Genomic DNA, 14416 nt, shown 5'->3' with positions numbered 1-14416 from the left:
ACTTTTGAACCACTTCTACGTGAAATATACCGATGTAATACGATCGTATTCCATCTTATACATATGTATTTGGGCACGTATTTTTTGTGTATTATTGATGTAATACAAATGCCGTGTTATCTGGGTAAATATGTAGGTATGTACTTGAATGAACAACCATTATCATGCCATCAGCCATTTGCATCAAAATTCAAATTCATCATTTTATGAAGCCATATTGCTATAAATAATTGAAAGAGGAAAAGTTTACACCCAACCGATTGTAGGTAATGATGATTGAAACAAGGGCACACGCAGGATCAAAACTGAGGGGGGGGGGGGCAAGCCATGGCTGTTCAAGTTGTAGGTAAGATTTAAGCATGGAAAAGGTGAATGAAATCAACATTAAAAGGAGACTGTAACAGCTCTTTATTAAATGAGATGGTGGTTGGCGTAACATGGTGAAACTCCTTCATGATGCGCAAAGGTTAAGAAAAGACTTCGCTGTTTCACAGAATAAAATATATTTGCTCTTTATTAGTTTTTAAAATTATTTGCTTGAAAAAATATTATTTTCCTTAAAGACATCTGCGATTTTTGCTTCTAGGGGGTGGCAGCTGCCCCTCTCTGGGTATGCCCATGGATTGAAAAGATGATACGTAATTTTAAAGCCAATTGAGGATTGAAGACCTACTAAAGAAAATATTATGGAAGTTCATGCGAATACCTCCAAAGGATAATTGATTCCACTGGGTAACAGGACTCAATTGAATATACGTGAATACGATGGTAAAAGGAGTGTGACTCATAAGTGGAGACATTTTGATTGGGCATGGGAAATAAGCATGAACTGTAGACAGGGCCAGATTTACCCAAAGTTATGCTATAGGCACTTCTCCATTGAGCGCCCCTTGCCCGATTTTTATGATAAGGCATAGGTAAGGCCACTCGCATGAGGTAAGGTTCGTAAATATGTAAAGGAATAAACAGATGTATGGCTGACAGCAAAAGTTTGTGCTTAAATTTTTGAAACAGCTTGGAGTAAAACTATGTGAAACAGTTTAGCTTTTGTGCAACCTAAACACTTTATGAATACCCTTTCCAAAAATGTCTAGCCTTAATTCATACAGCAAAGGAGAAGAGTAACTTAAAAAATAAAAAACATTACATACTGCTGTAACTGAATGAACTGCGGTAGCATGAAATATAGTATAAAAAATAGTAGAACATACACTTATTTTAAAACGCATGAAGAGCAGTGGTATGGACGACATTTTCAATTGAACAAAGCCTCTAAATTACAAATATGGCCAACTGCATATCTTCTGGAGAAATTAAAGTGCAGATTAAAAACATGAATGAAGACATAACGTGGCCTGGCTTGAGCACAACGAGAACTATTTCAAAAGTTTCCTTCTTGTCTTCTTTTCCGCAAATTCATTAATTATGGCATCGCAGTTCAAGTTCTGCTATAATCCTAACTTAGCACATTTAAAGCCCTGGCAAAGAGGGCACCTGCAGGCAGACGGAAGTCACACAATAAGAGTGCTGATGGTGGTGCACTTCGAGGAGTCTCCAGGACAGATCATTGCCGGTTGCCTAACAGAAGACGCCCCAAGGCATGTGCCTATTTTGACTTATGGTAAATCCAGCCCTGACTGTAAAGAGCCGAAGGAGAGGCAGATTTAGTCTGTGAGCAGAAGATTAGTCCTATTAGGCTATGTAAAAAGACTCTTACCCGTGGGGAGTGAGTAAGCAATAGAAAGAAGTAAAGATCAAAGTTTTAGTCTATAATTTTTGGGGGTGATGAGTTCACCATGACAGGTTTATGATTTTGAGGGAGTTTATTTGAGGAACTCTCACCTGAGTCACAAACATTATGGTCCTTGAGCACAGATATATTTAAGATTGGACGTTCAGAAGCGCTAATGAACAATTAATCCCCCTACTAGATACAAACATAGTATCTTAAACAAATTATTATGAAAAAATTATCCATATCAATTTAACCCTTGGGCTGAGGGAGTTCACAGTTTTAGCTGCCAGCCAGTACAAAAAGGACACTTTGTGCAGGAGGCACCCCGGCCACGAGGGCTGGTCTGAATTAAGCCCCTTAGCAATCCTTATGGTGAGGAAAAGTGCCCAAGAGCAAGATATCCAGGTAGCAATAACAATTTTGGGTAAATACCGCAGTCAGCGTGCAAAATGTAATCAAACGTTCCCGCACTCTAAAGGTTAAAATACAATTAAAAAAATAAATTTTGAAGAAGTAGCTTTTGCCTATTTCTTATCTTAGATTCTTATGGTTATAGTTTACATTTTATTCAAGTTTGTTTTGTTTCTTTTGTTCCTCTTGGAATTTATGCAAGTAGACATTGAGATGCAACCAAGCAATAAGCAATCAATCCAAGCAGTTGATGCTGACCACACCATTATACTGGTGAGTAAAAAGAATAATATTCACAGCACAAAATAACCACAAGTGAGAGCTGAACAAAATACGATGTGATACTGGTAGATAACAATGAACTAGAGGAGGAAACTGCGTGTGGGAGGGAGTGGTAGACAATGTTCATCAGAGCCAATGTCAGCAGTGGCACAGCGAGAGAGGGGTTTTGGGGGATAAAACCCCCCCAGAGCTCAGAGAAATTTTTAAGTTTAATCCATTTTGGATTGATATTACTAATAGAATAGTGTTAGGAATAATAAAATATCCGTCAGAAAGCGGTAAAACTCACGATTTGAACAATATATCTTAAAATTCCGCAATTTATTAATCTCGCACCTACCGCTTACCCTGGTGGATATACTATACCCCACACACCCCGGTATTAGTAGCACCTAAACCCCCCCCAGCCTTAATTCCTAGCTGCGTCCCTGGATGCTGGAGACAGAAAATTCCAGCGAACTACTCAAAATGTAATATTGATTGAAGCAGAAGTCAAGACAACATATCCCCTACAGTTACAAGAAAAGAAAAGTTCACACTGGGGTAGACGCTGATTGTGAGATGGTAAGGGAGTATGGGAGCCTTGTTAGTTGTGAGCGTGGCTTTTGACCCAGGTTCAAATCCCAGCTAAAGCCTTTACATGCCCCAATCAAAAATCATTGAAGAGAGTGGTGACCCACTAGCCCCCTACCCTGAATTCACGAGCATGTGGTTGAGTCTGGGGCGAGCTCTAACCTGCCGTATCTTCAACCTTCATGCTGAACTATCTATCTATCTATCAACCTTCATGTTGAATCACCATGCGAGTGAAGTGTCCAATAGACGAAACACTATCAAGCACATCAGGGGCGCACCTAAGGTTAGGGGGGTTTTAGGAGCAACTAATACTTATTGTTAGTGTTGTGGGGTACTGTATACCCTCCAGGGTAAGCGGGAGGTGCGAGGGGCCCTCCTCCAGAAATTTTTTAAGATTAATGGTTCAAAATTGTGAGTTTACGGCATTCGGAGGGATATTTCATTAATCCTAATATTATTACATTAGTAATACTGATCCAATTAAGTAAAATGGATTAAACTTAAAAATTTCTCTGAGCTCTGGGGGGTTTATCCCCCAAATCCCCCCTTGCTGCACCACTGAAGCACACAACTTACGTAGAGGGGAATCCCAAGCAATGAAATGGAGATAGAAGTGAACAAAATCCGTCATTTTCATACCCTTTCAACTTATCTCCATTCATCCTTTTCCTTGGGCAATGTATTCAAGCCCTTCGAAGGGCTTGTCCTGTACGTATTTCCTGATGAATTATTTAATACTAAGGGACCTTTGTCTGATTGTGAGACATTAAATGTTCATTTTTGGACGAATATGTTGCTTGTCTTAATACCTGTATAGTATAAGTGAAGTGCCGCCCTTAGCGTGCTTACTGCCATTTTCTGGTCATCAACTATACTATTTCAAGAAGCCCTGTCCCTGGCAAAGAATGGAATAACTACAACAGTCCCTTAATCGGGTTCCTTGTGCATACATGTGTATTATCTAGTTTGTAGCAGACATAGGACCATTTATACACGAGGGTTTATTCCGTTTTTACTTGGGTAATAACGGTTTTTACATGAGATAAAATACATGTAATACACGGCCTATATGCTAATTTGCGACCGTTTGTGCTGTATGGGTCATTATAGTCCATCCCTTTTATGTGTTGATTTTAATGCATATTCAATGCCTTCATTACAGTCTCCAAATATCCTCTCGTGTATCCTGTTTCACATGTTCCAACCACATATCCAAAGTACAGGGGGTGCACGCCCCCCCTTGCGGGGCCACCCGCATTGCCGAGCATTGCAGTTCCACAATTGTAACTTTTTTATATCGAAAGATGGCATTGTCATGCATACCTAAGTGTCATCATCATCATTGGTCAACAATCCTAGGATTGGTTTGACGCAGCTCTCCACTCTATTCTCCTATCAGCTAATCTTTTCACACCTACGTATTTCTTCTCTTTCACATCTCTCTTTACTTGTTCCATATATTTTGTACGAGGTCTTCCTTTTCCATTCTTGCCTTCCACTTGCCCTTCGACGATTGTCTTCATCAGGCCATCATATCTCAAGATGTGGCCTATAAGGTTGTTCCGTCTTCTTATCAAGGTTTTCATGAGGCTTCTTTTCTTTCCTACCCTTCTTAGGACTTCCTCGTTACTAACTCGGTCGATCCATTTGATTTTCATAATTCTTCTGTAGCACCACATTTCAAAGGCCTCTATCCTTGATTTCTCCGCTGCGGTCATTGTCCATGCCTCACTTCCGTATAGGAGCATACTCCAGATGTAGGTTCTTATAAATTGTTTCTTTGCTTCCATATTTAAGTTTCCCGCTGTAAGCAGGTCTCTCTTTTGGTGGAATGCTCTCTTTGCCTGGCTATTCTGCTGATAATTTCTTTCTTACTTCTCCCATCATTAGTTATCTTGCTCCCCAAATAACAGAATTCATCCACCTCTATCAGTTTTTGCTTCCCTATTTTAATGTTAGTCTTGACTTCTTCTCTTCTGCTGCATACTAAGATCTTGGTTTTCTTCGTGCTTATTTTCAGTTGATATCTACCCATTACCCTACCCATATTAACCAGAATATTCTTCAAATCCGTCTCTGTTTCTGCTATAACGGCTATGTCATCGGCAAATCTTAGCATGCTAATTTTTTCTCCATGGATATTCACTCCCAATGCCTTTTCTTTGATTTCATTAATGGCTTTCTCAATGTAAACGTTGAAAATTACGGGTGAGAATGTGCATAAGTGTATAATCAATTTAAATGAAACTTTCTTAAACTTTGCAAGTTAATTATTTATTTTATTATGATAAAAGGAAAGGTAGCTCGAGATATCTTTTGTGCCCCCCCTTGAGTTTTTTCTGTATCCGCCACTGAGCATAGGACAATAATTGGGTGAGTACATACATGCTTTTAAAATACTGATAGACCCCAGGTTTGGTAAAGCTCTGTAAAAAATAAATACATACCCCAGATATAAGTTCTGATGAAATATTTCCTTACATCTGTGATTAAATTCCCCGCAGTCAGTATGCATTTCCTTCTTTTTGTGGACTGCTCTCTTTGCCTGCACTATTCTACAGCTAATTTTTTCTTGCCTCCTCCATCCCTGGTTATTCTGCTTCCCAAATAATGGAATTCATTCACCTCTTCTAGTTTTCAATTCACTATTTTTATGTTAGTCTTACAATACTTAGCAACTTTAGCTGTTTTCATTCTGATTTCCAATGGTAATGTGCCTATTTGTCTCTCCCAAGTTACCAGAATCTTCTTTAAACCCTTATATGTCTCTGCTACGACATCTTTTTCATTGGAAAATCATGACATGCTAATTCTTTACCATGGATTTCACTCCCAAAGCCTTTTCTTTGATTAAAATTGATTTCTTTGATAAAAGACAGTCAATAAAGATGGAGGGATTTGATGTATTATTGTTATAATTAATAAAGAGAGAGACTTCTCTTTTCTCCCACACATCTTGGCTCTTCTTCATTACTTACTCGGTTGATCCATTTTAACTTCATAATTCTACGGCAGCGCCACGTTTCGAATGCTTCCATGCTTAACTTCTCAGCAGCAGTCAATGTCCAAGCCTGGCTTCCATAGAAAAACATGCTCCACATATGGCATGTGATGAATCATTTTCTCACCTCTATGCTTGCATTTTCAGCTGTAAGTAGATTCTTCTTATTGTAGAATTCCCTCTTTGGCTGTGCTACTTCAGATACCTTTCTTGCCTTGTCCAATGTTGCTTATTTGGTTTCCTAGGAAAAAAAACTTTCACCTCTTGAAGGTTTTGTTTTCCTAGTACCTACATATAATACTTGTCATCACCTCCTCTCTTTTCCTGCTTACTATTATATTAATCTTCTTTTTTTATTTTCAACTGATCTGTGATCTGATATGAATGAAAGTGGATTAGCACTTGAGAGGACCATATATCATTACTTGAAGTGTATTTAATATACATTAAATGATATTTAATAACAATTTGCTGAGCCCTCCTATTTTATAATGAGAGGACTCAAAAAAATATTTTTATAAATATTTGAACAATCTCTCATGGGTGAATCTAGAAAGCCTTTCCTGTTGAGGGGGTGTATGGTCTTGAATGGGAGGTGCAGGCTTGGAGTTTTGAAGATGGACCAGGGTGAGAGGGAGCTTGGAATTTCGAGAAGAAGGAGTGTGACATAGTTGAAAGAAGACCTGAGGGGGCTGAGGCAGGTCGCTCCCTGCCGGTGGGTGAACAATCCAACAATTGGTGTTTCCGATGCACCGCCCAGGGAAGAGTTGACATGGAAGAATCAACAGACCGTGTTGCAATGGTCGCTTAACTGCAAAAAGCCAGTTATCCAATGGTAACTTTTCCCCCACTTCCCAAATCATGGATCTTAGAGAGATGGGTATGGAGAGATTTAGATCCATGTTTCCACTATATCAATCTTGTGCCCCCTTGCCGGATCCATCCCTGCTTTCTGACATCCACTAGATGCGAACCCAGACCTTTCAAGAACTGGCTTCCCACCCTGAAGGATCAGGATCAAATCCCAGCAGTTGCGAAAAATGGAAAGAGACAGCGATCTTAAATTGAATGCTAACCGGAGGTGACTAATATTGGAGCAAGATTTCGCCCCAAAATGAGACATCAAACCGGTGTTCCATTCGGCACATTCCGGTAAGACTAGACTGCCGACACTGAGTTTCCCACTAACCTTCATTCTATTTCCTCAAAACTATTTATGGCATCAGCCATGACCTTCTGATCACTATCAATACGTCCATGGGCGTGCCCAGCAGGGGACCAGAGGGGGCAGCTGCCCCCCCCCCCCCCCCTAGAAGCAAAAGTAAATGTAGTTGAAAACGAAAATTTTGAACAAATTTTCTTTAAATCCAAGAAAAGTGATATTAGTATAAAACATTTAATTAAAATAAAAATATTTTATTATTGAACAAACTATTTTAAAAACTAGTAAAGTGCTGTTAAAATTTTCTTCAAATTTTGGTTTCCTTAACCTTTTCTGTGTAACAACTTGAACGACCACAGCTTGCCCCCCTCTACTTTGATCCTGGGTACGCCCTTGAATACGTCACTAGCCATACGGCGATCGCCTCCTCCCAAGTACCGAGAGGGCATTCACGTGAGGCGTTTTGGCGGGGAACGGGGGGTCAAGCCGATTCTCACCCAATCTCACGTGGGGATGAGAGGAGGTTCCGGCAGATGTCACGTAACTTCTTTTTCGCAAGAAACAGTCTAAAATTGCGAAAAACTGGCTTGAATTGAACAAAATGTGTTTGTTTATTAATATATGACTAAATTCTACACTATGCAATTCCACAAATTGTTTCCTTTTTAATAAATCCAACTCAATGAAGCATATATTAACGTATTTACACTGAAATTGAGTATTTTGAACAATCTCACGAGACATTAGAGGGAGGGGGGATGGGGTCGAGCCAAATCTCACGATATCTTACTAAGGAGGGTGGTGGAGGTTCAAAATTCGCCAAAATCACCTCACGTAATAAAGGGACGCCTTCGAAGCTCACGAAAATTACGCTATTTTGACAACACGGCCTATGGCTGATCCAGGATAGACACAGGAGGGGAGGGTAGGTCTCCTCCTAGTAGTTGTAGGTAGGTTGTAGCAGCAGAGGGGCTCCGAACAAAATTACAATTTTTTCTAAATATGGATACCCCACGGGGGGGTTACAACTCCCCCTTGCACCTCTCTGGATCGTTCACTGATCAGAAACTAAAAATTTTCAAAGGATGCCATCGGGATTCCAGTTGCGTTTAATCGAAGATGATAGGTCAACGCTCAAGAAAAGTTCCCTTCTCCGCCGCGTCTAGTTCGAATGCACCGACATCGTTTTCAGCAGTCGAGAGTTTCTTACGGCTGCTCGGCTGCAACACCACTGGAACGTGTGCGAGTCACACATCTGAGGAGCGTGAAGCAAGGGCGTAGGCAGCGAACGGCAGGAGGGGGCGGCTGCCCCCCCTCAAAAATCGCAAAAGTCTCCAAGGAAAATCAGGACTGGATTGAAACGAAATTTAAAAAAAAAATTTCTTTTAACCCACGAAAAATGATATTCGTATAAGACATGTACATTACATTGATTACATTGATTTTTTCAAGCAAATCATTTTAAAAACTAATAAAGCGCTGTTATAGTTTTCTTAAAATGTTGGTTTCAGTCACCTTTTCCATACTACAACATGAACAACCATGGCTTGCCCCCCCACCCCCTAGTTTTCATCCTGGGTACGCCCTCGGCGTATAGGCAATAAGGGATACGTAACTACCGAGAGTTAGGGCCTACATATATGAAAGTTTTAGTTTCCTAGACTGACAAATATTGTATTGTATTTTTACCTCAACAGGTAGCCTTCACAACCAGGAATTAAATTCGGTGTGTTGCTCTCCATTTCAGTGTTTAATAATTAGCCTCAGGGATCGCCATAAAAATTCTCCCCATGGAGGGAAGGAAGTTCTCCCTACGACTTTCTCTGCATACGCCGCACAGCTTTTTGGCCACTAAGCTATGCCGCGTCAGTGTAGCATTCTTGTGGTTTTTAAGCATAATGGTACTTTCGAAATGAATCTACATTCATCGATGTCAGCCCTTCCCATCATGAATGAATAAACAATGTATTCTGCAAGAAAATCTCTTCGCTGCCTCACGTAATTTCGATATATAGCAAGTACCTAACCACAGTAAAAAATTACTATCCGTAATCCACGCTTCACTATTAAACCTTGAAATCTAACTGTTGAATCAAAAGAGTATGGTGCGTCGATAAATATTTCAGAAGTGCAATACGGCCTATTCACGCATCCTCTAAACGGAGAATCTATAGGCAAAGAAGACAGTTCACCAACTGTTACCAGCAAGAATAATGATCTTGAGCGATCTATGACCATATGGTATTCATTATCTCCTCGCTGTTACAGGCCTATTCAGTGAGAGCCGACAGTGCAAAGTATGCGACATGGAGAACGGGATGAGTTCGAATAATCGTCGGTCGAAAAATCTATGAAGTCTAATCAAATTAAACGAACTATATGTTAAGAGAAAACCGAAATAATTTGAATTATTTTCTGAATGTTCAATCGAACTGACATGTATTAACGAAAAGGACGTCTCTCACGACTGAATTTGTTAATTTTTTCCCTCGGATAGGATATATAAAGCTGAATCGTCCATTGGACAAATGCAAACTCACACAATGGCTGCAATAACTGCTGAAATGGCCAAGGACGCTGGTCTGTTTTGCACCGAAGATGCAAATGGGTAGGGGCAAGTTTCACGAAGGGAAATTTAAAAATGGAAGGGATATGATAAAGGAGGTCAAATCAAAGGTTAGCCGGTCACATCATCAATCCCGTAATGGCAAGAAGATTGAAGCTCCAATATGATCATGCTCTTCATCACTTGTGGGATTCCCCCTCAAACCGAGAGAAACAACGATGAAACGGAAGGCGAGGGAGGATTTGCCGCAGGCGACGTTACCAACTAGCGAGAGAGAATTTCCGAGAGGGGAGGATTTAGGGTGACATCTCCCCCGCAATGTTCGCTTGAGCAGGGAAGGCAATCATAAAATAAGTTTATGATTTTAGCAAAGGAATAATTGGATCAGATAATACCTGTGGTTTATTTGAACACAGCAAGAAAAAAAATATCTTTACAAACTTGACATTGACTACTTCCTTATCATCACGCATCCAAAACTGTTTCTTATGACCTGATTGCTGTTCATCAGCACAGCTGAAACCTACTCCGCTCTTTCCAATATTTCCGATCTTTAATCTTGAAAAAAATAAGAATTTTCCATTCCGACAACATCATTTTTCATATTCATCGCTTCGGAGATAGTGAAAAGCATTTAACTGATGGCATTCTGAACCAAAGGGTAAATGTAATGAAATTAGTACTCATTTGATGCCAGAGGTCGCATTTAGAGATATGAACCATGACATGATGAGGTAACGGATGATAGTGAGTCAAATGTGACGTCAACTCTCAATAGTTAATTACTCTACCCGAGCGCTAGACATCTATAGCACTAGAACATTTGTGCCACGTTTTAAAATCAGTCACTCCGTTTTACACTGCGATTCCACGTTTTCTAAACGTCAGTCGATTCATTGAAAGCCTTACGCAACATTTAACCTCAATCTCAGACATTTATTGAGAAATGCAGTTTGATGTTTAAATTTGCGGTTCAATTGGCTCGCTTATCAGCACAGAACTATGTGATTTAATGTCGAAAGACCAAGGAACAGTTGGCGGCATATAACATTAATTACCAGAATACAAAACATCTGAATTTACTTAGACAACATGTATGCGATTTTTATCTTCAAAAACCTTTTTTTTTCTCTCTGTCGCTTTCTGCTCATATCGGAGTACTAACTTAAGAATTATCATCCATCTTCATTTCCCGCCACCATTAAGCGTGCTAGTTATGAAAATTTTAGAAATGCATCTTCGTCCTTTTTCACTATCGGCTCGCTATCACGGAGTGGTTATTTCTTCTGAATTAAAAAAAATCAAAAGGCCATTTTAACAAACAACAAAGTTTCTACGACCACAAATAAGTGCGTGTCCCACATCTATGAATTCAGGATAAAAGTCATTCAAACTGCCAAATGAGAAATACACTATGCAAGTCGGGTATGCAATAGATTGACCTCAGTCGAATTTACATTCAAACTGAAAACCTTTATTGTTCGCTATAATGTTAATTTTTTCAATAGTAAGAATGACTTACATTTTCTGCCGAAAGGTAATTGCACATCTTGCATCCATGTCTTTACTTATCGTCTTTTATATCTAACACAAACGATGCTCTCATGTCAGATAACCCCGAGGGCTTGATGAATATTATTTACTGGATTAATTAGTATGTAAGTTTTCCGTCAGAGTACCCGACTTGAACTCTCTCAACAATATCCTTAAATTCATTCCTGAGGGCCATCCCATTCAAAATCATGCATAAAATTGACCACTTTTAATTATAGGTTAATTTTACATAGAGTTACAGTCATTAAAAACAACAAAAATGCCATTAAGGCGACCTCAGCGAAATCAGTCAATATTCAAATATCCATAATTTTTTAACAAGGGTACTAGAAAATTGACATTTTCATTTTTCACAAACTAGCGTGAAAAATGTTTTAAGTCGAATGGGAAGCGAAATAATAAATTTCACAAACGTTTAAAAATAACAACATTGTGACAACTTTGAAAAATCTTTCAACAGCCATGGAAAGTGATGTAAGAACAACTTTAAGCTTGATATGTAATACCATAAAGTACTTATATTTAAGTAAGAATATACTTACTCTGTGGTAATACCTATACATGTTGATGGCAAAGTATTTTTTTAATGCCAGCAATATTGTTTCTTTCTTTATCAAATATGACTAAAGACAAAAAATGAAAATATTGCATAAACAAAAGAGGCAATATCTCAAAAAAGCCATCTTCAAAATTCACCAAAATCGGCCAAATTACAATGGCAAATTTCAAAAGTAATCATATGCAAACAATGCGGAAAATATTTTTGCTGTTTATATTTTATGATTTTTTCAGTTTGCATGCGACACGCGTTAGCCAAGCCGGCATGTGGTGATTATTAAGAATGCTAGCCAGACTTTCATATCAGTGGCAGGGACTTTAACTCTGATTAATGGTGACAGGCTTCAAATATTCATGAATCACTTAAGTTAATGACTATTTGTTTATAATTAGTAGTTTTTAAATAATTATTGGTAAACCAGTCTTCATTTCCTGCTTTCATTTAGCGTTTTAGATAGGAAAATTTTAGAAATACATTTTCGTCCTTTTCCACCATCGGTTCACTATCACGGAGCAGTTATTTCTTCTGCATGAAAATTTGTGGAGCCCATCTCCAAATGAATTACTTTTTCCTCCAAATACATTATGAAAAATATGACAATATTTGAAATGTAACTACTTCAGTATTATCGTATTTCCAAGGCAATCAATACTCTTTTCATGGGCATGTTTCTCGTATTCACTTTTTCAACAATGTCCAGGCTTGAAATGAAGTCAATTAAGTTATCTCCTGATTTGAAAAAAATAATAATAATACCTCATTTCCAAATTTTTTCTTAATCAACCATCGAAAAAGTTCTAAGAACATGTTAAATCATAATTTTCGCATTTGTAAACTTCTACGCGGTAACGAGCATGAACTTTAAAGCTTAAACTTTGGAGAGTAACCTAAATTAATTTCTTTTGCAAAGACAATACAAATCCGCACGGAAATTTTCCCCAACTAATTGCATTTCAGTTCCGGTTATATGCGTCCTCATTTTATCGTAAAATGTTTATTAAAATGTCGAAATTACGCGTTGTTTAACGTCAAATTTGATACAATTTATTACACCCTAGTTCAGATAGCTAAAACAGGTGAAAAAACAGAGATGATATATCCCTTTGAAGTGGTGGCTTATTTAGCCGCAAACTAAGAATATACAAGCAGTCTCGAACACTTTCTGACTGGCCTGCGCCGACTACTGGTAAAAACAGGTACAACCGACTAGTAGTGTATTCCCAGGCACCGATCACTATCGCTGTTAGAAGTAGAAATATTTGTGTACTTTAAGGCCTGTAACAAAAATAGGCGGGAATCGTGCTCAGCGATAATCACGTAACAGTTAAGTTCATCTACTACCGCCATTTTGTTTCCCTTTTATGGACATAAATCGATCTATTTCATGCCGCAGTTTTACCCTCTGATTTCTGGCTTTTGCCATTTATCACAGCACCGTTGTCCACGTCCTTTTTCAGCCAATGTGTTCCTTTCCTTTTCTTTCCTACCCTATGAATTTATTTGTGTTTGCGCATAAGGCGTCGTGTGAATGAATGAGGCAGTATATATGTTATTTTACATACACTTCGAAATGTCCTCGGCGAGGTAAATAACATAAAAATGTCCCAGATTGGGCTGAAGCACAGGACACAAAAAGATTAAAAAAAAAAAAACACTCACAGAACTAAATTTGCGGTGGTATACATCCACCTTCCATCTTTTTGTGTCCTGTGCTTCTGTTCAATCTGGGATATTTTTACGTTATTTTATATACATATATAAAAGAGGATATCTGTTTGTCTATTCCCTATGCATTTCCAAATGGTAGCATGGATTGCAACCACATTTAGTAAGGAGGTGCATATTATGCTCCCAAAGCCCATAGACCTACCTCTGTTTGTACCCGACGCGTCCTTTGCGTCGTTTTCCGTATGTTACGTCAAGTCACATAACTTTGGTGGTTTGGCATCCTGCCGGGTAGGCACACCTCTTGACACGTTAATAGGGGAAACATAACTCAAAGGATTCTACACTCGCCTATTAATCCTCTTGGTGCAAATATTTTGCTGGGGTATGCGTTCACACGACGTTTTTGGTCTGCGCACCTGCGGACAAACATAATTATAAATGTTGTGGAGCGGGGTATAAGCTGATCCCATGCGCGGCATACGGAAATCGTTTTTTCATTGTTTACTGTTACATATGTGTACCGTCATCATAACTGCTTTGTTCCTTCACCTAAAAATCCTGCCAAGTGAACATGGATTCCAAGATCCAAGTTTCCTATTTCTCTGCGTACTATCCTTCCCGAGCAAGGACCGATGGCCTGCTAGTATCCAATAAAATCCAATTTTGTCGTTGTTTCCGGTAACGCTACCCTACGAAAAATAAGAGGCTGCCTCTTTCAGGTCAGACCGAAAAAATAAGCATTAAATTTACTTGAATTTAATTAATTCTATGAAAAGTAGATGATACAAGTAATCAATTGATGTTGATTTGATTGATATTGATGTTCTCCTATCCATTTTAAAATACCTTCGTGACTGAGAGGCAGACCAAATAGTTATGTTGTCGAAGTAAAGGAAAGTCCC

The sequence above is a fragment of the Ischnura elegans genome, chromosome 1 (assembly GCF_921293095.1).
Source record: "Ischnura elegans chromosome 1, ioIscEleg1.1, whole genome shotgun sequence".
In the NCBI taxonomy this organism is placed as follows: Eukaryota; Metazoa; Arthropoda; class Insecta; order Odonata; family Coenagrionidae; genus Ischnura; species Ischnura elegans.
Note: the sequence above shows the minus strand (reverse complement) of the source record.